The following is a 26,920-nucleotide window of genomic DNA, read 5'->3' as shown; positions in this document are numbered from 1 at the left end:
GCTTCTCCACTCTTCGTGTATCAGAGGTTTAGTGTATGTCTCTTTCTATTTTTTATTCTGTTTAATTTTATAAATTAAAGCAGAAAGGCTAAGGTTTTGTTTGAGAAAGACACAATGGGAACACTTGCTCATACAAGAAAACATATCATAAATATGAATATGAGTCAGAATTTGGTTCCCATGCCTTTCTTTGCTAGCACACAACCTCAGGTAATACAAACATCTTCCAAATTAACATCTGTGTTCGTCCACCATGTATGAAGCAGAAAGTTGATTTATGATGTATGGTCAGAATTTTATAAATGAATCAGTACTTCAATGTCAGTTTGTTTCTGGAAGTGTTAAAAAATTATAGCAACAAGATTATTTTCCAAAATAATGGGAAAAAGCCACAAAAACACTCCAGGAAGATCATGTACCCAAGATGTTTGTTGATTCCAATTTGCTCCAGAGATGTTTGGAACAATGGGTAGTTGATGCTGACAAGATTTCTACAACCAGTAAGTATGTTGAGTGTTTAATAAAACTTTAAATTGGTGTTCTTGTAGATTGTAAAGAACCAACTGTAAAACTATCCTAAGAATATTCCTAGCAGATATCCTTTAAATTTATAAGTAAAATACACCAAGGGGGCAAAGAAACAAAATGGACTTGGAATGTCAACATTGCCAGATAACATGACTGAATTAGCGAACATCTTCCAAAAGAAAGTTTTTAGGCTGGTGATCTTTATGAGATTCAGAAAAGAAATTGGGTGATGTTAGGCTTCTCATGGCACAATTTCTTCCTTTAAATATGTGTATTTTGTAATGTTGCCCATAATTCGAATCATAACAAATACGCTGAAAGTAGAGACAGAGAATTCCTTTTCATCACACCCCAAACAAATGGGACCAGAATAGGTGTAATCACTTTAAAGTGTTCTTCTCTATAAATCAACTTCTGATACCTTCTAGAGTGGAGCTGTCAGCCCTCACACACCCACTGAGATTCAGAATTTTTAGAAAACTAAACACAGGCATTAAAATAATGTTTGAATTAGTTTTAATCACAGTGGCCTATATTTTCATGCCTCCTAGGACCCTACTGTATCTCTTCCATGTGTGAGATGCATGGAAGGGCTGCACATGGGCAAAACTCACCAGAGTGCAGATCAGGAAGGAGAATTTAGGTCAATTATCTTTTGAAGTGTGATCCCTTTAAACAGCTACTCAAGGTAGTATCTTGCTAACTGTGCTGTCTATAATAAAGGTGACCTGTGCTGTTTCTTTAAATACTGCTTTTTGGTTATAAGCGATCAAAGTATTAAATTTGTGTAAGGAAAAAAAAAGATCAAGAGAAGTGCCATCCATGTTCTTTCTGGAATCTATTGGAAGGATTGGTTGTGTGTTTTACCTCTCTGAAGGCCTGGGCTTGAAAGTAGGCGCATCCATTTCAGTCTGTCCCAGCTGGGTCTTTGTTTTCTTTACCTGTAAGTTAAGGAGACAAGTAGTCTATATGTTACTTCAGAACCCTTGATAAATATTTAAAGAAATTAAAAGAAATCATGGAGTACATAAATATATGGGGGGGGGGCAGAGGGAAATGGAAGCAGGGAGTATTTGCTATGGATCAATTCTCCAAAGCTTAAAACATATATTGTGTATGTGGGTATGCATTTTCATTAGTTCTTGGAGGGAAAAAATCACTGAATAAATGGCTTTGTGGTTAAAAAAATTTTTTTTGATGTGGAAAAATCTTAAAGAGTGTTTCAATTAGAAAAACTCTTCTCCTGTTAGTATCATGGCAGGGGTTAAGAAAAAGCAAATAGATTCAAAGCAGTATAATGAATATAGGGAATACCTTCTATGGATCTTCAAAGAAAATTGTTTAGAATTTCTAAAAATTACTGATAAAATTAATTGCTCTTGTGGTTATAAAAACAATACACATTTGTGGTAGAGAATCTGAAAAATATGTGGACATTAAAAAAATAAAAATCACCCTGGATCTTAAAATTTTGATATAACAACTTACCATATTTCCTTCTAGTATATAATCATACAAACCTGCACACACACATATACACATTGAAAAAAGTCTAGAAGCAGTTATATAGCTTGTGCATTAAAACATTTCTTTGTTTAACTGTTTTCAAGGTTTTGTATCTAGCTACTTTTCCTTATTATATACTGAGTCAGCCAAAAAAATATTTTTAATAAAGTGAAAAAAGTGAGTTCATTTCAGGCCTATGAAGAACTATACCAATGAAATGATAAGAACCTGTTTTCTGTCATTGCCTTCTTCCAACAGGCTTATGGGTTATTAGAAAGTTTAAGATGGCTTTCAGAGATGAATTAGTTCCACATTGAATTTCAACAAATATTCAACAGTAAGAGCACAGCACAAAATCCATTAAGCCTGTGACTGTTCATTATGAAATTCTGAATTTTAACCATCTAGAAATGTAATCCAAGCTCAGATTTATTTTTCATCCCTCAAGACTGTAAATTCCAAGCAGAGCATGGACCTTTTCTTTGGGCCTGAGAGGATACAAGCAGGCAGAGGAAGAAAGAGTTCCTTTCCTTCCCCCTGCATCTTCTGTTTCCATGCTTGCTCAGCACCATGGCTCACTCACCAAGCCTGTGGGTGGCTAGCAAAGAGGGTTATCATTCGCCTTCACACACACACACACACACACACACACACACACACACACACACACACACAGAGGAATATTACACAGTCATAAAAAAGTGATGAGGTCATGCCATTTGAGACAACATGGATGGAGGACCTAGAATGTATTATGCTAAGTGAAATAAGTTAGACTGAGAAAGACAAATACCATATGATTTCACTCATAACTGGAATCTAAAAAACAAAAGAAAAGAATGAATGAATAAACAAACAAAACGTATAATCAGGCCTATAAATACAGAGAACGAACTAATGGTTGCCAGAGGGTATGAAGGTGGAGGGCAAAATGGGTGAAGGGGAGTGTGAGATACAGGATTTCAGTTATGGAATAAATAAGTCACAAGAATAAAAGATACAGCATAGGGAACATAGTCCATGATATTGTAATAGTGATGTATCAGTACAGGTGATACTGATACATATGTGATGAACATAGCATAATGTATAAACTTGTTGAATAACTATGTTGTACATCTGAAACTAATATAACACTATGTCAAATGTTATTAAAAAATCTATGTCTTAGTGGAGCATACATTCTAGCAAGAGGAACAATAAAGATAACGTTATAGGGTGGAAACACCACAGGAAAAGAAAACAGCAGGGTAAGAAAGATTGAGAATAGGGAGTGGAGAGTGTGTGGGATGATCAGGAGAAACCTCACTGAGAAGGTGGCATTTGGGTCAAGACATGAGAAGGTGAGGGGATAAGCTATTTAGATATGGGGGAAGGGCTTTCAGGCTGAAGGAACAGCTGGTGCAAAGGCCCCGACATAGGAGCAGCTTGCAGGGTTGGAGGAGGCTGAAGCAGTAGAGATAATGAGATCCAAGACATAAGGAGTAGGGAGGGGGTGTGCATGTAGGACCATGAAACTTACAAGGATTTTGGCTTTCCACTCTGGTTTGAATCTTTGTACCACCATTTCTCAAAGGTCACGGATTGAGTGACTCTGAACTTCTATTTGCTTGTCTGTAAAAATGGGAATCTTATTGACTCTACAGTTATTTTGAGGATTAAAATGAATATCAAGCACAGCGTCTGGCATGTGGTATGTTTGCAACAAATGTTGGTTCCTTTATTCCTCTGGGTATCCTTTTGTGTATTTTATATCTATTTTATAAATGTACACATAAACATAAAAGGGTGAGGTAGCTGACCAATAGCTACCAAGAGGTAGGAATCCAAGTAGATTTTAACTTTGTAAATAAATAACAATTTTCCCCCAAACAATAAAAGTCACACGATCCCCTAACACAATCTGTATCACCAATACAAACTAATAGGTGGGTTGAGGATTCAAGCCAACCAAGGAACTAAATCTTGGATGTATTAGCCATTAGTGAGGACTGGTATATTAGCAGAAATGTACTGGCAAATCTCATTATTTCCTATTTCCATTGAGTGTCTATTTCAAGGTTAGAAAAAATGCTATCTGTCCTTCTGGGGGGCATCTGAACATTCAAACAATACCAGATAAAATGGTCGCTTGCAAACTTTTGAAAACACCATTGCCTGCAAGGTTGAAAGGGCCTCTCTTAGATATCAATTTGCTCTGCGTTAACTTTTTTTATATGATGGTGGCAGTTTTTCTCTCATGTGGTGGTATCATTAGAGTTTCACCTGAGTTCACAGAAATCATTTTCTGGCTAAGTTTCCACTCAAACCCAGTTGCTATAGAAGTTGAACATCAGTAGGGGAGGCAATTAGTTAGCTAGTTATTATGACTTTACTTACTTAGTATATTTTTAGCAGAAAGAAAAATGACAAAAACCTAAAATAATTCTATAGAAATATACAAGTGACTTTTTTTACCCATAGATCATTAGCACAGTGGAGAGGATTTCAAAGATTCTACCAACACCTATAACATCCTCTCCTGTTGTATTATTATGCAGTTGTCATCAGTTAATAGGACCAACAGGAACCATTTTAATAAAAGTTACAGGGTCCTTAGTGTTGGCCCTCCAGGGCCTAAAATTATGGGAAGAACTAAAGATGGATTGCTCTTTGTAGGTCAACAGCAACTATACATAAGTTATTGCTGAGACAATTAGTTATATCACCTCTGGATATTCTGCTGGTCAAAGGCACTTCTGGGAGCTTTAAAAAATATTTGCCAAAGAACTTCTCCAGGGGAGCATTAGTCTCTGTTGACTATCCTACAAAGTTTGCTTTTAAGCACTAAAGTATTATTTGGTCTCTATCCTTTGGTCAGGATTCTGGAGTTTATAAAAAATCTGGATTATCCCCACCTAATCAGATAAGAGCTTTTCCTGAAAAATTTGTCTTACGATTTTGTACCATATACTAGGAGTGCGATAAATACTTATTGAATGAATAATCAGAAAAAAAAATCCCCCTTCTTTTTTCTTCTCCTTGTTCCGTGACAAATTGAAGATCGAACACACATACTGCATCTTTTACCTATTGCAAAGTATATGCATATATTAACATATACATAGATACGTGAAATCTGACTTTTTTTTTTTTTAAAGATTTTATTTATTTATTCGACAGAGATAGAGACAGCCAGCGAGAGAGGGAACACAAGCAGGGGGAGTGGGAGAGGAAGAAGCAGGCTCATAGCGGAAGAGCCTGATGTGGGGCTCGATCCCAGATCGCCGGGATCACGCCCTGAGCCGAAGGCAGACGCTTAACCGCTGTGCCACCCAGGCGCCCCCTGACTTTTTTTTAACACACACACACACACACACACACACACACACACACTAGAATTTATAGCTCCAAATGAAAGTTGCCCTTTCTGAAGTCGTTTAAAGAGATAATCCATTTAATTCTCAGATGAAAGTAAAAACTTCAGGGACTTTCCTCTGGGCAGTTCTTTCATGACCTCTGGTCATTACTTTGGATATTGTCACTGTCAGCAAATGTTCACGACTTGATAGTAGATTGGATGTCTAAAAATAGCTAAAAGTCAGTTGGAACCAAACTTCTGAAATAAGTAAATGAACAAGCTGGATAATACTATTCTTTATCTAAAAATGTTGGGTAGGACCAAAAAGTAATGGGTTAATACTTTTTTTCATATGGCTTATAAATTGCTTTTTAAAATTAAAGCATATTTGCAGCACCTGACTGGCTTAGTTGGTAGAACATGCAACTCTCGATTTTGGGGTTGTGAGTTTGAGCACCATGTTGAGGGTAAAGATTACTTAAAAAGACAAACACACTGGATTTATTGGGAAATATTTCACATACCATATAATTCACTCATTTAAGTGTAAAATTCAATTATTTTTTAGTATATGCACAGATATGTGCAACCATGTGCAATCACAGGTAATTTTGAAATATTTTCATGTCCACCAAGAAATATGTCGTGCACTTTAGCAATCACCTCTTTATTTTCCTTCCCCTCCTTCCCCATTCTCCCCAGCCCTAAGCAACCATGAAATTAACTTCCTGTTTCTACAGATTTGCCTATTCTGGACACTTCATATAAATGGAATAATTTGTTGTCTTTGTGACTGTCTGCTTAACATAATTTGTTCAAGTTTTATTTATATTGTAGCATGTATCATTCCTTGTTATGGATGAATAATATTTCACTGTATGGATATATCACATTTTGTCATTCTTTCATCTATTGATGGGCATTTGGGTTGTTTCCACTTTTTGGTTACTGTGAATAGAGTCGGCATCACCATTTATATACAACTTTTTGTTCAAACACCTGTTTTAAATTCTTTTGTGCATACCCCTAGGAGAAGAATTACTGGGACATATGGCAATTCTATCTTTAACTTTTTGAGGAAACATCATCCTTTTCTATAGATGCTACACCATTTTATGTTCCCACTAGTGGTGTCTGAGGGCTCCAATTTCTCCATAATTTGCCAAAACTTATTATCTTCCCCTTTTTGAAAAATTATGGCCTTCCTAGTGGGTGTGAAGTAGTATCTCATTGTGGTTTTAATATGCATTTCTCTAAAGGCTAATGATATTGCACTTTTTCATGTACTTGTTGGCTATTTGTAGAGTTTCTTTGGAAAAAAAAAGTCTATTCAATTTTACTGCCTTCTTTAAAATTTGTAATGGGCACTTCCAGAAGAGAAAACCCAAATGTTTTGAGCAATAGTAACACCGTTGGAACAAATGCATAGTCTCTTGGAGTCACTAAACTGATGTGTAACATATCTTTGATCATAAGAGTAAAGACTCAATTAATCAATCACATCACTTTAAGATGGTTCTTCATCTTACACTTAGCAGTACAACATCCATGGGTTTTTACAACAGATATTTACACTTCTGCTGCACATTCACAGACCACATACTGCTTTGTATACAGTAGGGACTTACTAAATAACTCTAGTGGCTACAAAATTTCCTTGAAGAAAAGGTTTAGAGACAGCAGTCTAGTTGGAAGGAGGAGTACCCTGAAGCTGTGTTTACATAACACTTATATATGACTATCAAAATATTATTAATCTGCAACAAAAAATAGGGGAAGGCTGATGGAGATCATGGGAAACTAAAGCTTCTCCTTTTCCTGGTGTCTATAACCAACTGAGAATCTGAGGAAATATAATTGGAGAAGGAAACATGCTTTCTCAGATTTACCAATTGCTAGTCACCCTAATATAGGCACATCACTCTTCCCTCCCTTTTCTCCAAGCATGGATATATACAAGCAAACTGATGTATAGATATGTGAAAGGCTGTGTGGATTAGTAGCAGGAGGGGTAAGCAAGCCAGTAAATGGATGAGAGACAGTAGCATCTTGATGGGAGAAAATGGACTGATAAGTGGGTAAAAGTATGGATGGGTAGTAGAGAGGACTTCTGCTTAGTGCAGCAACCCTGGCTCCTAGCAAATAGTAATCCAATGTAAATCTTAATAGTCTAAAAGATTAGTCAGCTGAACCACAAAACCAGGTTCTGATGGAGTCCTTTTAAAACATTCAATTTCATCCACCCTGGTGCTTCTGAAAGTTAAAAATTGCCTCACTGGGTCCAAATGGTTCTGACTAATTTTTCCCACTCAGTTCTCTCCAGATCTTTGGTGTGGATCAAAAGCTCATGAGAAAAAATGAGCAAGGGGCTGCATGCATTACTGGCAGTCAATTATCCTAGGTTTTAAACTGGGGACACAAAATGGTGGCAGCTTTTTCGAGGGCTGCTCTATGAAGAAAGGACAATCTATGAGAATAGAATAAAAACAGAAACTGAAAGAAGATGGAATTTGTGACCAGCTTAGGGATTTTTCTCACTCCTCTCTAGGGTCTTCTGTTAGAAAACAAAATCAAAATTATGTAATACGATTCCTTCCATACCTTTCTCTTGCTCGGAATTAAAAATCATCTACTGAAGACTCTCTCACTTCAAAACCCAGTCAGGCGCTTTCTACTATCAAGGAAGGTGCCCGAAGAATAAATTGCTCCTATCAGAAATAAAGCATTTTAGTTCTGCCACAAGCAGTGAGATCTGTGTTTATAAGTCTCTCCAAAGGCAACTCCATTTTTGGAGCTCTTCTCTCATTTTCTTTTGATGCACAAAACCTGTAGACTGGAGCGCTGTGATTGCATTCAGCTTTGGAGCAGTGTAATTGTAAATATTCATTGGAATTCGAGCTAGCTTTCCCAGGTCTCTCCTAGGGCTGTGCAGCTATGCAAACAGCAGCGGTGCCACATTAGCTCACAGCCCGGAGGCTGCCTATTTCCCCACAGCCCCTAGGACCCTTTCTGTAGAGTGAGCACACGCAGAGAAACTGGCCCTTAAACACCATTTCAATCTACCATTTCACTTGTTTTTCCCTTTCTTCCCAAGACTGCTGATCCTTAGTAATTCTGTCAGTCCCAAATGTGCATTAAAAAGAGAACCATGTCCTCCTCGACTAAAGCTGAGTCTGAATGCTCTCAATGTGCCTGTGCTCAACCTGTTTGGAAGATTAATCAGATTCCAGCCATTTTGTGAATATATATACAAATATACACAGACACAGATACACACACACACAGAGGAAGCTATATATATTATGCAGCAACTCCAGAAGAAAAACCAGGGTAGATACCTACTTTCATTAAGATATAAGAGCATTCATGAGTTATTCCACCCTCTTCCAGGTTAAAATCTGAAGGAATCAAAAATAAAGTAGTATGGGATTAGGAATAGCATATTAGTTATAACAAACTTAGAGTGGAGAGTTATTTACATATGTAAAACACATAAATTGGGCCAGAAGGAATGTGGGTTTCACCACACCGATTCAATTCTCAATGTACTGGCTATAAGGTTGAAGTCGAAAGTACAAGCCAGGCTTCCCAGACCAATCCCTGATACATCTTCTGAATGCTAGATGATTAGATTCTAGCAGAATTCATGGCACCTGCAATATTAACTTCAAAATAATGCAAGGAATAGATCGGTGCATAGAAAAATCACCTATAGAAAGTAATTTTTAGAGTTAAATAAAGAGGGAGATATGTTATTAATGTTGAAATATTTCAAAGTAAAAGTAAGTCTAGATTGAAATTCTTTGGGCCTGGCCAACATTTAGATTTAATGATGAAAGTGAAAAACTACTTTAAGTGCAAAAAATAAAGAATGGTCACAACTTCATATCTATAAGGAAATTTATTTTAATTTTATTTAACTAGGTGAGTTCATGAGCAAAAGGCACTCTGCTAGGCATTTTGAAGGCTACAGAGATGAATGATGTATGTATTCTACATCTTGAAAGCTTTAGAATTTAGTGGCAAAGAGAAAATGTGCATAAATAGCTATGCTATTAAAGGGGCAAAATACTATGTTACTTAGATGGAGAGAGTGAGGGGGGGATTATGAGCAACCACGTGGCAGAGGTGAAAATCAACCAGACTCTGAAGCAATAGAAGGATTTTGACAGATGGAATTGGATGGAGGGAGAAATCCATCTCTGCAGAGAAGTGTTATGAGTTGAATTGTATCCTCCCAAAAGATACTGTTGAAGTTCTATTCACCAGAAGTTGTGAACATGACCTCATTTGGAAATGGGGTTTATAAATATAATCAAGTTAATATGAGGCCTAACTGGGTGAGCGCTGGTCCTAATTCAATGGCCAGTGTTGATATAAGAAGAGGAATATTTGGACCTTCTCCTGGGTAGAGAAGAAGGCCACATAAAGATGGAGGCAGAAAGAGACTGAGTGATGCATTTACAAGCTAAAGGAACACCAAGGATTGCCAGCAACTCCCAGAAGTTAGGAGAGGCAAGGAAGGATTCTTCCCCTAGAACCTTCAGAGAGAGCATGTCCCCGCTGCCACTTTCAGACCTTAATCTTCCAGAACTGTGAGAGAATACATTTCTATTATTTTAAACCACCCATTTTATGGTGCTTTGTTGTGGCAGGCTTAGGAAACTAGTACAAGAAGAAAGAAGATGTGGCTTAGCAGTGGGAAGTGTGGGACTTACTCTGAAAGGTGAAATCCGGATTGGCTGGAGAGCAGTGTGTATAAAGATCAACAGTAGGAATTATACTTGGGAAAATAAGAAGGCCCAGATTGTGGAGTTTGGGCCACTATCTATAGTCTATAAAGCATCATTAGGAAAGGGAGTGATGGAAGATTCAGGATGAGCTGGAAGAAAAGACTAGGGAAGAAGTGGAAACAGCTAACAGGCTGTTGTGATATTTGAGATGAGAAGTGACATATTGGGTGGTGGCAGTGGTTTTGGAAAGGAAGCTATGGATTTGAGAGGCAGAGGTAGAATTGATGGAATCTGGAGACTAATTAGGTGCAGGAGGCATGAGAATAATGTAAACTTTGAAGTCTGGAAGATGAGACGGGAGGATGGAGATGCTAATATCAGAGATAGGAAACCCAGGAGGTAGAACTGGTTTTGGGAGAATGTGTTGAGAGAAGACTCTGGGTTTCAGTAAATGGAGAAGTCCAGCAGAATGCTGGAAATGTGGACTTGCATCATAGGAGGTCTGTTGGGCTGGGAATATAGGTCTGGGGCTATCTGCACTGAGGAGATAGTCAAAGGCCTGGAAATGGTCGAGATCACCAAAGGAGATGGATGAGCATAAAGGGAAGAGCTGAACATTGGGGGAGCACCTGTATTGAGGGGGTGGGAGATGAAAGAGGCAAAAACAAATTGAAGAGGCAGAGGGTAATCAAGATCAACCCAAGCCAGGGAAGCCAGAGAATGTAATGCATGAAGGAGAGGGTGATCAGCAATATACAATGCTATAAAGAGACTGAGGAAGAACAAGGACCCAGAAAGAGTCATTGGCTATAGGGATTAAAATATCAAGGGTAATTTAAGAGAAGACAATTTCAAGCTAGTGGTGTGAGAGGTCATTTTGGAAGGGTTTAGGAATGATGAAGGGGTGAAGGAAGCTAATATTCTTTTGACAGATATATTATTCTTTGACAGGTTTGGTAATGAATATAAGGAGAAAGATAAGAGGATTTTGTTGTCCTTTCTGTTTTAAGGTAGAAAAATACATGAGCATATTAATATGCAAAGGGGAAGGGATCAAGAATTTGGGAGAACTGTAAAAAACAAAACAGAGCAGGATAACCGATGGAGCAGAGCCCTTGAAGGAAGAGGGATGGATTGGGATCTAGATAGAGAAGAATTAGCCTTGGAAAGAAGATGGGATACTTTCCCTTCTGAGGCAGGCAAAAAGATAATAGGAGGGATTATAAATCATTTGGATGTAGAATGAGGAAGTTGAAGGAGCTGATGTTAGAGAGTCTCATCTCAATAAAGCAGAAAGCAGGTCACCTCCTGAGAGAGAGGTGTGGCTGAGTGAATTGCAAGTTTGAGGGATGGGAAAGATGATATCTTTGGGGAATATGATGGAGAGTGAATAAAAGGATTGCTAATAAGCCTAGCTGAGGTGGTAGCAACAGTGCTAATTGACAAAATTAATTTTAATTGACAAGATATAACTTCCTCCTGTAAGTTCTAACAGCATAGGAGAGGCGGGCAGGTGGAAAAGCAGATGGTAGGGAGAGGCCTGTGCTGTTTATGAGCCAGATGATGACAGGAAAGCTCAAAACCAAGGACATAGTAAAGACTAGAACAGGCATTTGAAAGACTTTTTGAGTAGGTATCAGTATCCTTGTGCTTCAAAGTAACCTAACAAAAGTGATGGAATAAAGAATCAAGAAAAAAGAAAAGTAAAACATAAAAATTATGTTCCTTTCTTCTGTTATGCATTCCTTCTTTTCTCTCCTTTATTCATTCAACAAACCCTTGCTGAATGCCCATCCATGTCAAGGCATGGAGAAAGAAGGCAGGTGTCAGGTCTGTAGATTAGGTTCCTTATCCTTGAGAGTCTAAAATAACAAGAACAACAACAACAAAAACCCAACCAAAAAACACCCAAAACCAAAAACCAAAACCAAAACCAACAAGAACAATAAGCATTCAGCTCACATTGTTCACCAGGAATCACCTTAAGTGCCTATCTACATATTAACCAGTTGGTACTTAGACCGGATTATCATGTCTAATTTCACTGATGAGGGTATTGAACTGCAGAGAAGCTAAGTGACTTGTCAAGGTCACACAGTTAGTTGCCAGCAGAGCTGGGATTTAGGGCACGCTACATGAACTAAAAAGATTTTGAAATGGTTATAAATAGGATGATTACATATTTCAATCAGTTTGGGACAGACCCACTTAATGGCTACTGTCTCAGTGAAAGTATTCGTTGTACCCCCTTTCAATGGGTTTAAAGGATAAAGTACATGGTTCCCCCCAATTATAAGAGAAATTAAACAACTGCTGGGCTTTTCTTCAAACAGTTAATTGTTGGCTTATGTGATGAATATAGATAAAGAACTGAAAGTCATTTAAGGAAAATAAATGAAATGGCTATTTCTTGCTATGATGTACAACCTCACAGCCTGCAAAACCTAGCTTCTTTGATCCCCTTGGTAAGATCACAGCCCCTGTCCCATTCCTAGTGGCCTCTGTCCTTCTAAGCACTTTAACCCTACTGCTGAAAGAGTTGAAAGAGAAATACAGAAAGATGCATTCTCCAAGCTGCTACCAACTGGGCTTCTGCCCTCCTGTTCTTTAAGCAGTAATGGCAATTGAACCACAAAACTCTACAGTGAATTTGCCCTCCCATCTCTCTCTTTCTTATCTCCATCCCCAAGTAAGCACTTCACTGTTTTTTCCAAACCAAGTATAATGACCACGTGTCATATGGATATGCAGCCTCAGCTAGAGCTGGTATCAGGCTGATGCCAGGCCATTTGTAATAATGTTGGCCACCTCGTGGTTGTTGATAATGGCTTCACATTGTGAGCTACCTCTCCTTATTGTCTTCAGCCTCCAGTGCGAAGCAAGGAAACTGGTACCAGTCAAGGTGGATCTGGTATCCCATTAAAAATGTGCTCTTGTCATCACCAAATTAATCACCCTGGAAGATTTAGAGATGTACACTCAACTCCCTGTGGACAGAAAAATGTATCAGTTTTCTATTGCTCACTGATGATAGGCACTTATAAAACATTGTGATTGGCTCTTAGTCCAGTAATGCCGTTTAAAATGCTGCAATGTGCAAAAATGATGGTAATGCCTAGGACAGAGCAAGCAGAGAACCAACTCAGCAAACTCAACAGAAGACATCCATCCAGGGTTTTCAATATCCTGCTGAGAGGCCATTGTTTTGTAAGGCTTTATTATTCTCTGAGGTTTTAATAGGCTGGTCCACAGAATTCTCTTATTATTTCTCTGACTGCGTTTTCTATTGTTTCCTCTGTCTGTCCTGGGCCCTCTGTTTTTCCTTTCTCTGGACTCACTCGTGCAGTAAGTTTATGCATTCATAGTGATTTCAACTACAATTTAGATTACAAAATGTTCCAAATATACATCGGAGCTGCCTGAAGGGCATTTTATTCTTTCTCCCTTCCCTCCTTCATAAGCTCATCCTCTAATATGATTTCAATAATAGCTAACATTTATCATGTGTCAAGTACAAAATTGATGCTTGGAACCCTGCAAGGTAAGTACTATTATATCTTTGTCTCTTAGAGAAGACGCTAGTAAGTGGTAGAACTGAGATTTGAACCCAGGAATTCTTGCTTCAGCACCCATGCTCTTAACTACCACACTAGGATGCCTCTTCACAGCCAACCACTTGGTTCTCTACTTTGTGACTAGATATGCCAACAGCTTCCTAGTACTCTTTCTGACATCAGCAAAACTCAACACCATTTTTCATATGAAAAGTTTACTGTGTTCTTCACTGATCACATTTAAAGTCCTCCAAAGTTTTCTACTCACTTCTCTGTCACCCAAGCCCATTCAGAATTGATTCCAGCTAAGGAGATTTGTGTGCCCATGCAAAATGTTTTTACCACTTCTTTAGGCTATTCCCTCTACCTAAAACACCCTTTTATCTCTTCTCTGGGAAACCTTTTACCTCCTCTTTTAGGATTTACCTTTTCCAGAGAGGAAAATATAAGAGTAAATCACATCTAATCAGGGATGCTGTATTCTATTTCTATTTCTTTATTTGTCCTGCGGAGTCTAGTAATGTTTATCATCCATTGATATGCCGCAAAGATGGCTAATGTACGGACGTAACCATCCTAACCAACACTGGAAGAAACTCAAACCTGATAGCTGAGAGGCACAACTTAATAATTACTAAAGACCAAAGTGTAGGTCTTTATCTATAGAGAGGTTTTTCTTTTGTTTCTAGGCTGTTTCCTATTTGTGTTCACTTCCATTCCTCATTCTTCCCTTGTTCTGCTCTGTGTAGCTGAGAGCTGAACCCCTGCAGGCTGTTTTTCTAGGCTCCAAAGTCAAGTGGGCACCAGCTAGGTTTCGCCAATGAGAGAAGCTGGAAGGAGAATGGAGTGTGGGAGGGAGGAACCAAGCACATTTCCCTCTTCTTTCTGCTTTGGGATGGGACTCCAGCAACAATTACGTCTCCTCTGTAACTCCAGCTCTACCCCATAGACCTGACATGATTCCAGTCCCTGGACTATGATAGCACCACCTCCTCCCTTTGTCTCTGCAGGAGGGTAGTGGCTTCCTGCTTTTGTTAACTTCCCACCCCCCACTGGTGTCTCAGTTTCCCCCATGTGATTCCCTGCATTAAATTCCCTCTTGTAAATACTTGAAGTGCTCGTTAGACATTGAAAAAGCAAGCAACCTGTATTTTTTTTTTTTTAAATCCTAATAGGATCATGGAAAAATTCTCCTGGTAATCTCCCCCCCCCCCCAGAGAGACAGAGAAAGGAAAGTGGACAGGAAGGGAGGGGGAGAGGGAGAAGGAGAAGCAGGCTCCCCGCTGAGCAAGGAGCCAGATGCAGGGCTGGATCCCAGTACCCTGGGCTCATGACTGAGCCAAAGCTGATGCTTAACTGACTGAGCCACCCAGTGCCCCTCTCCTGGTAATCTTAAATCCTTGTAGAGCTGCCCTCTGGTTGTTTAGGAGGTGATAACTGGCCACATCTAGTAAGTTAATGGAGGAAAAGATGAAAGTGATGTGGTTATAACAATGGCATTAAGCCTCTAAGATGGTACTGATGCAATGTGTTTCAAACTTACAACTCTTCCATTCTTAATGTTCTCTATTATAAATAAATTTTGAATATACACCACAAATACATAGCTTTATAAGTAGTAAATTAAGAAAAATGATTTATTTATGATTTCATAGGTAAATGAGACTAGCTCAGCCTGAACCTTACAACCCTATCATATTATTTTATTGGTTTATTTAAGGGGACTTTTTAAATATTTAATGTTTATTATCAAGCAGGTGTGTTTACATTGCTATAGAAAATGGGACAACTACTTTTAACCTCAACACAAATGTCCAAGGTAAAGCCTGCCCCTAAGATGAGCCATAAATTCACTCTGTGCCAATCCAGTTAGAACCATGTAGTGAACAAACAGGACAGACATCATCTGTGTTTGAGGCATTCTTGTTCAGCCATTCACGCATAGCATCAACATGCCTTGTCCCCAACTCTTTTCTCAACTATGTCATCTTGAGAGATCCTTGGGAATTTCTTTAGATAAGGCTTTGAAGTTCCTGTCTGGACATAAGCTCTTTGATATGGTGGAAAGGAAATAATCAATTTAACTATCTGATGCCCCTGAGAGTAAGACATTCCCATGAACCAGGAGTCCCAGCTACAGCAGAATTTAAGCTATGATCTCGAGCTGAGCTCCAAGCCATTATAAAGGATTTTCAAGACCCAAAGAAGGATCACACTAAATGTACAGAATAATTTAGGATTCTTTTTGGAGCTTATGACCCTGGGTTCCCTGATTTGTACCAATTTGTTCACATGGTGGTTAAGTCTAGGAGATGCCCAAAGATGGCTCCATGCAGCAGATTAGAAGGACTCCTCTAGAGACTTCGAGGACTCCACCAAGCATGCCTCAAAAGATGGAATAAAAAGAGAAAGAAAATTATATTAATTGTTCCATGAAGCTATATGAGAGTTTTTCCTGTGAGAATTGATTGAGCTATATAATACAATCATGTAAACACAAAAGGGGTGAATCAGTTGCAGACTTTCAAATTTGCTTAGAAGAAATATTTAGACAGCATTCTGGTCTCAGGGACTCTGAAGCTAATATTGCCTTGTCTGCTCCTTTTGTTAATGGGCTTCACCCTGAGCTTAATGATTTATTAAAGAAGCATAAATTAGAATGGGAGATCACTCCCTTTTCTAAGCTCCACCATCTTGCTGAGTATTTTGAAAGAATTTTTAGACAGTGGAAGTCATCAAGCAAATAAGTTCAAGACCCTACAATCATAGCAACTATAGAGGCCTCTATCAAATTTTAGAACTAATTTTGTCCCTGTTGACAAAGATACCTGTTGATACTGCAAACAGAAGGGACATTGGAAAAGGGACTGTATCTTCAAACAACGTAATTATCCAACTGAAGGGACCATTCAGTTGGATAATTGGGCAACCATCAGATCTCCAATATGATTATCAACGCTGACAGGACTTGGAGGAATTGCCCAGTAAGCTACTCCCAGTAAATTCTTACAAATCATCAGGGTGAAATAAAATGTAAGATAGATGGAGAAATCTATACTGTGCTAGTAGATACCAGACTGACTTTAAACCCCACCATGATAACGTCAAGAACTTCCTTGGAGTAATAAAAATGTTTTGGTGGTGGGTGTGTCCAATCAAAATCAAAGTGTTCCTTTATTAGAGCCCATACTGTTTTTCTTGGCCTCTTCTCTGAAAACCTTGCCTCTCAATTATGTGACACTACTCCTACAAATCTCCTAAGAAGAGATTTACTTTCTAAATTAGGAGGCCAAATGAATGTTGTCCCAGGAGAAATAACCTTGGAATTTCCATACTCAATAGATTCTGAAACATTATGTGCTCTACAAGCCCAAACTGATTATTCTGAAGAGGTTAACAAACCCATAATGATGTAAATATTGTACACCTCTCCAAACTCCCTATGATTCTTATGGGTGGGCCTCTTCTTTCACAGATATGGGAAAGATTAAGAGTGCTGAACTTTCAAAATTCAGATCAGGAAAACAGTGTGGAGATTCCTCAAAAAATAAAAATAGAAACAACATATGATCCAATAATTCCACAATTGGGTATTTTCCCAAAGAAAACAAAAATACTAATTTAAAAAGATACATACGCCCCTGTTTATTATAGCATATATGCATCCCTATATTATTCCATTACTTACAATAGCCAAGATATGGAAGCAATGCAGTGTCCATCAATAGATGAATGGGTAAAAAAGATGTGAGATATATATATATCTCAACCATGGAATATTACTCAGCCATAGAAAAGGATGAGATTTTGCCATGTGTGACAACATGGATAGACCTAGAGGGTCTTATGCTAAATGAAATAGTCAGATAGAAAAAGCCAAATACCATATGATTTAACTTATATGTGGAATCTAAAGAACAAAACAAACGAACAAACAAACAAAAAGTAGAAACTGACCCATAAATACAGAGAACAAACTGATGATTATCAGACGGGAGATAGCCAGAGGAATGGGCAAAATGGGTGAAGGGCAGTGAGAGACACAGGTTTTTAGTTTTGGAATGAATATGTCACAGGGATTAAAGATAAAGCATAGAGAATATAGTCAATAGTATTGTAATAGTGTTGTATGGTGACAGATAGTAGTTATGCTTGTGGTGAGCATAACATAATCTATAGACTTTCAAATCACTATGTTGTATACATGAAACCAGTGTAACACTGTGCGTCAACTGTACTTCAATTTACAAAAAAAAAAAAAAAAAGAAAGAAAGAAAAAGAAAAAAGAAAGAAAAGAAAAAGAAATGACGATAAACTAGAAACAAATAAGAGATTATTTGAATATATTTTGGCACAACATAAACAAAATTCAGATTCATCCTTCTAAACTGCTTCCAAAATTGTCCCAGGACCCTTTAAAACCTGGAGCCATACAAGGGCTCATCCCATAATAGAAGATTTAATAAATCAGGGACTAATTATTCCCTGCACCAGCTCTTGCAAAACTCCTATCTGTCCATAAAAATAGCCCCATGGTTGAGGGTGGCGATTGTAAAAGATGCTAGGGCTATAAACAAAGGTGTATTCCAAGGTTTCCTGTGGTACCTAACCCAAACACTCTTTTGTCAAATATTCCGACTGAATGTAAATGGTTTACAGTTGTACCTCTATGTTTTGCCTTCTTTAGCATCCCAGTAGATAAGGAAAGTTAGTATTTGTTAGCTTTCACTTGGAAAAATCAACAGTATACTTGGGTAGTATATTCACTCAAGGATTTACTGAGGCCCCTTCATATTTATCACAAGCTCAACATTGGAATTTAAGTACACTACAATTCCCCGGAAATTCTACCTTGATTCAATATGTAGATGACTTACTTCTTTCTCCTCATCCAGAGAGAACTCAGAAACTGACTCAAAATATTTATTCCAACAGCTAGCTTATAAAGGCCATAAGGCCCCTTGAGATGAACTTGTTTTCACAAGACAAAGTACATTACCTTGATCACGATTTATCAGCAAAAGGAATCAGTCTGCTTCCAGAAAGAATAAGTACCATCGAAAATTACCTCAGACCTAAGACTAAGAGACAACCTAGAAGATTGTTTGGACTTTCAGGATATTGCCAATTTGGGGTCCCTAATTTTTCCTTATGGCTTCTCTACTCTGTGAACTGACTAAATGTAACATTTAGGAATCTTTTCCTTGGGAAACAAAATATGAGGTAGCCTTTACTGAAATCAAGCAAGCCTTACAAAATCCTCCTGCACTGGGCTTCCTGACTATTCCAGGTTTTGTTTTTTTTTTTTGTATTTTATTTATTTCAGAAAGTGAGCAAGAGAGAAAAAGAGAGAGAGAGAGAGAGAGAGAGCATGAGCAAGGGGAGGGCCAGAGGGAGAGGGAGAAGCAGACTCCCTGCTGAGCAGGGAGCCTGATGTGGGGATCTGGGATCATGACCTGAGCCAAAGGCAGACGCTTAACTGATTAAGCCACTCAGGCGCCCCTATACCACATTTTAGACTGTTTGTTTATGAATGTACCTTAAAAAGTTAAAAATTGAGCTACCTGATGATCCAGGAATTGCACTACTGGGTATTTACCCCAAAGATACAGACGTAGTGAAGAGAAGGGCCATATGCACCCCAATGTTCATAGCAGCATTGTCCACAATAGCTAAATTATGGAAGGAGCCGAGATGCCCTTCAACAGATGACTGGATTAAGAAGATGAGGTCCATATATACAATGGAATATTACTCAGCCATCAGAAAGAACGATTACACAACATTTGCAGCAACATGGATGGGACTGGAGGGGATTATGCTAAGTGAAATAAGTCAAGCAGAGAAAGACAATTATCATATGGTTTCACTCATTTATGGAACATAAATAGAAAGATCGGTAGGAGAAGGAAGGGAAGAATGAAGGGGGGGTAAGCAGAAGGGGGAATGAACCATGATAGACTGTGGACTCTGGGAAACAAACTGAGGGCTTCAGAGGGGAGGGGGGTGGGGGATTGGGATAGGCCAGTGATGGGTATTAAGGAGGGCACATATTGCATGGTGCACTGGGTGTTATACGCAAACAATGCATCATGGAACATTGCATCAAAAACTGGGGATGTACTGTATGGTGAATAATATAACAAAATAAAAATTATAAAAAAAAAGAATGTAACAGGCAGGCATTGGGAGCCTTACACAAGAACATGGAAAAAAAAAAAAAGACCTATAACTTATTATGGCTTATAATTGGACACGGTAGCCAGGGCATAACCAAATTGTTTAAAGGTAGTTGTTGTAGCTGCTAAAATTGTAGAATCCTCTTTAGAAATTGTTCAAGGAAGTATATTAAATCTGAAAGTTCCTCATGCTGTAGAGTTTGCTAAACACTGAATGCACTCAGTAATTCTCAGTAGCGTATCATGACATTCTACTCCTGCCTCCTTCAAATCTTCACATTCTTTGCTGCAACTCCTTAAACCCTGCTATCCTTTTACCCTTATCTGACAAAGGAGAAGCTCACAACTGTGTTGAATTGGTCTCTCAAAATCTGACTCCTACATTAGGTTTATAAGAAACTCTAAATTAGCCAATCTGGACTTAGTATTCTATGTTAATGGTCCTTATGTCAAAAATTCTGAAGGGAAATATCAAGCTGGGTGCGCTATAACTACACAATATGAATTACTAGAAAGAAGAGTCCTTTCTCAGTTTAACTCAAACTAGCCAGCAGAATTATTTGCCCTCACTCAAGCATGTGAACTAGCAAAAGGAAAAACTGCAAATATTTACACAGCAGGTATGTTTTTGGAGTGGTCTCTGTGTTTGGTATGCTCTGGAAACAAGATTTTTAATATCAAATGGTATGTCCATAAAAAATGGACCTCAGATTGCTGATCTTCTCTCTGTTGTTATTTTTTTCACAAATAGCTATTAGCAAAATTGAGGCTCATACCTGCCGATCAGACTCTGAATAGCCAGGAACTACTATGGTTGATGTTCATGCTAAGGCGGCTACTCAAGAAATTCCTAATGTACTAACACTCTACTTTAAATGAATTTTGTCAGATAGATCCAAAACTGGTTACTCATGACAACTTGTGTAACACACAAGAATTGTGTCAAACACTGAAGGACCAAAACGGCACCAAGAAGGATGTAAATTTAACAACAACAATAATAGACTCTGAGAAGGTCCGAATGGTTTTCTGATGCTTCCTGAATCTCTCAAATTACCACTCTTGTGAGGACTTCACACGACTACCCATCATGAAATTGTCAAAATGACCCAAATTATGAAAAAATATTGGTGGAGTTATTGTCCTAAATCGTCATGACAGGTTTATTTTATTATGTATGTATGTATGTTATGTATTTAAATCCTTTGAGACTTTATTGAACTGCTACAGTACATCATTAATTTTTGATGTAGTGCTCCATGATTCATTGTTTGGGTATAACACTCAGTGTTCCATGCAATACGTGCCCTCCTTAATACCCATCACTGGGCTAGCCCATCCCCCCCAACCCCCTCCCCTCTAAAACCCTCAGTTTGTTTCCCAGAGTCCATGGTCCTTCGTGGTTCATTTCCCCTTCCATTTACCCCCCCTTCATTATTCCCTTCCTTCTCCTACTGATCTCCCTACTACTCCTTATGTTCCACAAATGATTGAAACCATATGATAATTGTCTTTCTCATCATGACAGATTTGTAGTCAGTGTTTAACCTGTCAATCACATAACCCAGGTAAAATTATTAAAGTAACTCCAAAGGTTGCTCCCCTACCATCCAGACCACTGGAACATTTACAATTAGACTTCATTCAGTTGCCTCTTTCTATGGGATAGCATTATGTATTTGTAATGGTATGTCTGTTTTCTAGATGGGTAGAAGCTTGCCCTTGTTGGAAAGTTGATGCAGCTACTGTAGCAAAGAAATTATTAGAAAATGTTTTCCCACTATGAGGAGTTCCTTGATTTCGCTTGAACCAAAATTTCAAGTGATCAAGGACTAACTTTGCTGGACAGGTTATAAAACAATTAAACAAGGTTATTCAAACATTGTGGCACTATCATTATTCTTATCATCCTCAGTCTTCAGGGCAAGTTGAACACACCAATGGTATTCTGAAACCACAAGATTACCATGGCCTAGTGTGTTACCCTTCGCTCTTATGACTTTAAGGTCAACACCTTTTGGGAAACATAAATTGACACCTTATGAAATCATCACTGGGTAACCTATGCCCTTAAAGATAGAAACCCATGCACATTTTGCCCTTGTAAATTCTGATATGACCAAATGCTGTAAAACACTAATACAATAATCAAAAGCTTATTTTCAATAGCTTGATGTACCCCATATATTGGAACCTAGAGACTGGGTATTCTGGGAAGGACATCAGTGAAAAATGGGACTTGAATTTTGATGGAAAGGGCTGTAGTAGGTTCTTTTCACTTCTTACACAGTAGCTAAATTATAGGGTATTGAACCTTGGATCCGTGTCTCTCATTTAAAGAGAGCTCCCCCAGACTCTTAGACTTGTCAACCTGCAGCTCACTTAAAATTAAATATTTCCAGGGAGAAGTCTTCCCCTGAAACAGATGATAGCACAATCTAGACAACTTCTGCCCAAGATCATGGAACAAGATATGCAGAATTCCTCATTTTTTTCAAGACTTATTTTTTTAACAATTGGTGCATGATTAGTGTCTTGCAAACTAACTGAAAATGTTTAAACTTATGGTTCTCTTTATATGGGAGAATTTTCCTCACCTAGATTGAACACTCACTAAGGTCCACTATCCAACAAATAATTTCTTTTACTAATCAAAATGATTTTTGGCTACTTGACCATTTTTTAAGAGAGACCCATTTTAAAGAGATTTTTGGTTACTTAGTTATGAGTGGTGGTGGGGGGATGGGAGGGGCAGAGGGAGAGGGAGAGAGAGAATCCCAAGCAGGCTCCATGCCAAGTGCGGAGCCAGGGTGGGGCTGGATCTCACACCCTGAGATCATTACCTAGCCAAAGTCAAGAGTCAGATGCTTAACCGACTGAGCCACCCAGGCGTCCTGGTTACTTAGCCATAAATGACTCAGGAAGACACCCAATTAATATTAGAACCAGCTGTTATACATGCCTAGATTGACTAATTCAGGAAAATGGCTTTATGAAAAGGTCTGTTATTCTTCCCTTGACCACCCAACTAATACTTACAGCCAATTATTCTGGCATTGGGAAGAAGCCTTAGAGGCCAAGGGCTGTCTCATAACCTCTGCAAACTTAATTGCTGATAACCTGTCACTATGCATAGAAAACCTTAATGGTACTGGACCTCATTTGGGGGAATGTTCCAGACTTACTCTGTATTTGATTCAGATGAAGGAAAGTGGACTTCTACATATAGATACAAATTTAAAATTAGATAATGATAACAACACCCTTAATTATATCATTAAGGAAATGACTGAACCTGTACATTGGTTCAATGAAAAATAAGTAGGGAAATGGAATGCCTCCATAATCCCATAATGTAAAGGAAATAACAGTTGCACTTATTGGATAGACCAATATTCAGGGCACCACTGAAAAAGAAATCAATCATTTATCAACCATGATGTGATACATGGACTGCTAAACCAAATTCATAATGTTTTTTGTTTCTTTTTCTTTTTCTCTTTTTAAAAGATTTTATTTACTTATTTGACAGAGAGAGAGAGAGAGACAGCCAGTGAGAGAGGGAACACATGCAGGGGGAGTGGGAGAGGAAGAAGCAGGCTCCCAGCAGGGAGCCCAATGCGGCTCGATCCCAGGACCCTGGGATCACGCCCTGAGCCAAAGGCAGAAGCCTAATGACTGAGCTACCCAGGCGCCCCTGTTTTTTGTTTCTATCCAAATTTAAACTGTAGCCATTCAAGATGGGAATGTGCTTGTTCTTATATGGCAAGGAACAACCATGATGCCCACCTAATTGGTGGGTCACAGGATCCACCCTAACTCCCTTAATAATATTGGGTTATTCATCCTCTGTGGTAATAAGATATACAAAGTTTTCCCACCCAAATGGTCTGGATACTGTGGTTTAGGAAAATCTCCCACCCAAAGGACTAAATGGGACTCCTCGAATGCTAGTCAGATTTTAAATTTAAAATGATTTGTATACAAAGTAACAAGCTTCCTGTGAGTTTCCAAATCCTATTGTTCAAAAAAGCTCTGGTTTTTACATGTTTGTTGGAATGTTTTTTCCGCAATTGAGAATTAATGAATTAGAAAAATCACTTATTAATATTTCTGCAACTATTGAGGAAAGCTTTAATGATACCCTAAATGTTCTTCAAGCAGTACAATCTGAAATAAATGGTTTATTTTCAGCAGTACTCCAAAATAGGAGAGTCCCTGATGCCCTGATTGCTCAACAAGAAGGTGCATGTGCTATGACTGGAGAAAAATGTTATTTTTACGTTGACAAATTAGGCATTGTCACCCCAAATCTAAAGGATCTAAAAGACCAGATAAAATTTTTTTCATCAAATAAGTGACATCTTCTTCAAGGACCTGTTTTGTTGGTTAAAACTTAGCTCCTGGGACTCTCTGCTCGGGGGAACTTTTCAATCCTTGGCTATTGTTCTCCTTATAGTCATTGTATTATCCTCGCTAGTGAGTTGTATACTTTTGAGCATTTTAAATACCTGTTGGCAGCCACTTGCATGCCAAGTGCTATCTATAAGGATAAGGCAACTGTGTGAAATCAACAGTAACTACGTAAATGATGAAGACTACAAGTCCCTCCAGCCTGGCCACTCTTCCAATGGAAACAGAGAATATGTAACTCTTAGACCTGACCTGACTACATCAACAGTGGTAATTGGGAGTAATGCTACTGCTCTCATAGAGCATGACCAACAGGGCGGAACTGTCAAAATCGAACACAAAGACCAGACTTGAAAATATCCTGAGCAGATAAAACCAGTTGGTTATACAAGCAAAGCTTAATTTAGTTTATTTTGCAAACAAGTGAGGTTAACTTGACCTGGGTCACTTCTTGCTTATGCCTCTGAAAATTGTAAGTGAAACTTAAGAAGTTTCCCCAAATTGATATGAGGTAATCACTAACCAATTGCCTTTCTAATTCTAATTCTACTATTGTAACCAATCATTGTAAAGAAGAAACACTCACTGCCTTTCTACTATGCAAGTTGCTCTATAGCAACGCACCTCTGAGTCTCATTCCATGTTTTGGTTCGAATGCTCCTGGTTTACAAACTGCCTTTCAACGTGTGCACAATAAACTTTTACTAATTACTACCTAAGTGATTCGTTGTTTTACTTCTTTTTTTTTTTTTTAACTTCTGGCAGTAAAATGACACAGTTGCATCTAATGGTGGTCCTCAAAATTTCGTATCTCTTATCCCATCAATTATTGAACTCCGTCAATACAAGTCAGTTTCCTTCCCACTCTGATCCCTTCACCCTCTCCCCAAAGACTGGTAGGAGCAAGCAAGAAAGCTTCTTTCCAACCATAATATTAAATGCTGTGGGCATTCTATTGCCATGTTTACAATTTATGTTTTTAATTTTTTCCTAGGATGCAAGAAATTTTAGAGAGTATATTTTATCTTGAATCCAAAAGTGTTCTAAAAATCTTACAGTCCACACAACCTGTTGTTTTCCTGCTGATTGAGAATCCCTCTAGCATCTTGCTTCATGCTCCTCTTGAACACTTAATGTCACGGGCCTTACTTAACTTCAGGCATCTTGCCCTCTTCCAGTTCAGATACAGATCAGATAGGCAAAGTGAAAAGGACAATAACATGCATCCTGGAACTAATAAAAGCAATTGTACAGTCGATTGTAAATACCAAGGGCTGAAGATGCATGTTGTAATAAAATTGCCTTCCCTTTGGGACAGCTGGAGGAGGAAGCAGTCAAGAGACTTCAGGGCAAAAAAGGGTCTACAAACCTAGGTGATGAACCTTTTGTTTGTACTGGCTTGTTAAAGAGAAGAATTCTGGCACTGCATCTGGCCACTGTTGGTTGCAAAGCAGTTAATAACTGAGGAATAGATGACAGAAGTTCTGGGTTTGATCCTAAGGTTTGCAACTCCCTTAACTTCTCTGTACCCCAGTTTCTTCAAATGTAAAAGCAGAACCAATGGCTTCACAGGACTGATGTGAAGATTCTGTATGGATGTTTGAATCTGAACTCTGGGAAAATATTCAAGAAGTAGTATACAGTAGTCAGAATAGTAGGGAATAGTCAGCCGACCATAGCTATTCTGGCATTTAGTCCAGGTTTTCAGTTGTGAGAGATTCCAGGAGCTAATATATATATAATATATTATTATAAAATAATATATTGTTTTATGTTATATTGTTCACATATATTCATATATGTGGATATGCATATATACTATACTGAAATATAAATATTTTGGGGGGACTTCACTGAAGAAGAGATCAAAGGCTTGGAAGAAAGGATAAGTAAGGATATGCTATCTAATTGAATCAAATTATTCAAAAATCCTTTTAGAATAGCTAAATCAGGAAGCAAGGAGAAGTAATATTTATTTCTCTTTTTAAGGCAGATAAAAATCCTTACTTAGTTTTCTGAGATCCGGAGGCCCCTTCCATTGGCTTCTCCACAGCCCTGGCTCTCATTCCCCAAAGCAGTAAGAACAGAGTTCTCAGCCTCTACATTGATGATTTATCCCGGTCACAGAGGGGACACTCGGCTAACTGAGGTTAACAGCTTTCTCGGTTTCATTTCAAAAAGACATTAGCATGGAGGCTCTATGAAATGCTGATATGCCAAATACTGATTCATTCACCTGCAGAGTTCACTATAAGGCAGGGACCTATTTGACAGGCAGGGCTGAGCTCCCAGCCTTTTCCTAAAGGGCAATCCCATGATTCATTTCCCAGCGCTAAATTATACCTGACACCTACTGAAGACTTCAGGTGCACTCACCCAACTGCAATAAGCCTAATGTGGAGGAAGAAGGTTGGGAATGACAAAGGTATTCTTTTTTAATATAATATAACTAATTCAATTGTATGTGGAAATATCTGTGATGTAATACATTTCCAGGCAGGGTTGGGTTAAGGGCAGTAATTGAGTGGATGCGGGGATGTGACAGTCATGTACATGGCCAGACAGGGTGGCCCTGGTCAGGTCCTTAACCTGGCCACAGTCTTATGCATGGGGACCTCCATGTTGTGCATCACTATCTAAGCTACATGCTCCTTGACATGTCCTTAC

General features: G+C 38.4%; 1 long non-coding RNA gene across 1 annotated transcript in view; it reads right to left on the bottom strand.

Annotated features, from left to right (window-relative positions):
* Window positions 1-1,384: 1,384 nt before the first annotated feature.
* The window catches only part of LOC121103433, a 35,178-nt gene continuing 9,642 nt past the window's right edge, over window positions 1,385-26,920 (bottom strand). Inside the window, exon 3 of the long non-coding RNA XR_005835616.1 lies at window positions 1,385-1,469. This is a non-coding gene — a long non-coding RNA (uncharacterized LOC121103433). The remainder of the gene's footprint in view (window positions 1,470-26,920) is intronic.

Source organism: Ursus maritimus, unplaced genomic scaffold (assembly GCF_017311325.1).
Source record: "Ursus maritimus isolate PB19 unplaced genomic scaffold, ASM1731132v1 scaffold_19, whole genome shotgun sequence".
NCBI classification, from domain to species: domain Eukaryota; kingdom Metazoa; phylum Chordata; class Mammalia; order Carnivora; family Ursidae; genus Ursus; species Ursus maritimus.
The sequence above is the reverse complement of the archived record's forward strand: the minus strand, read 5'-3'. Positions and strand labels throughout refer to the sequence as shown.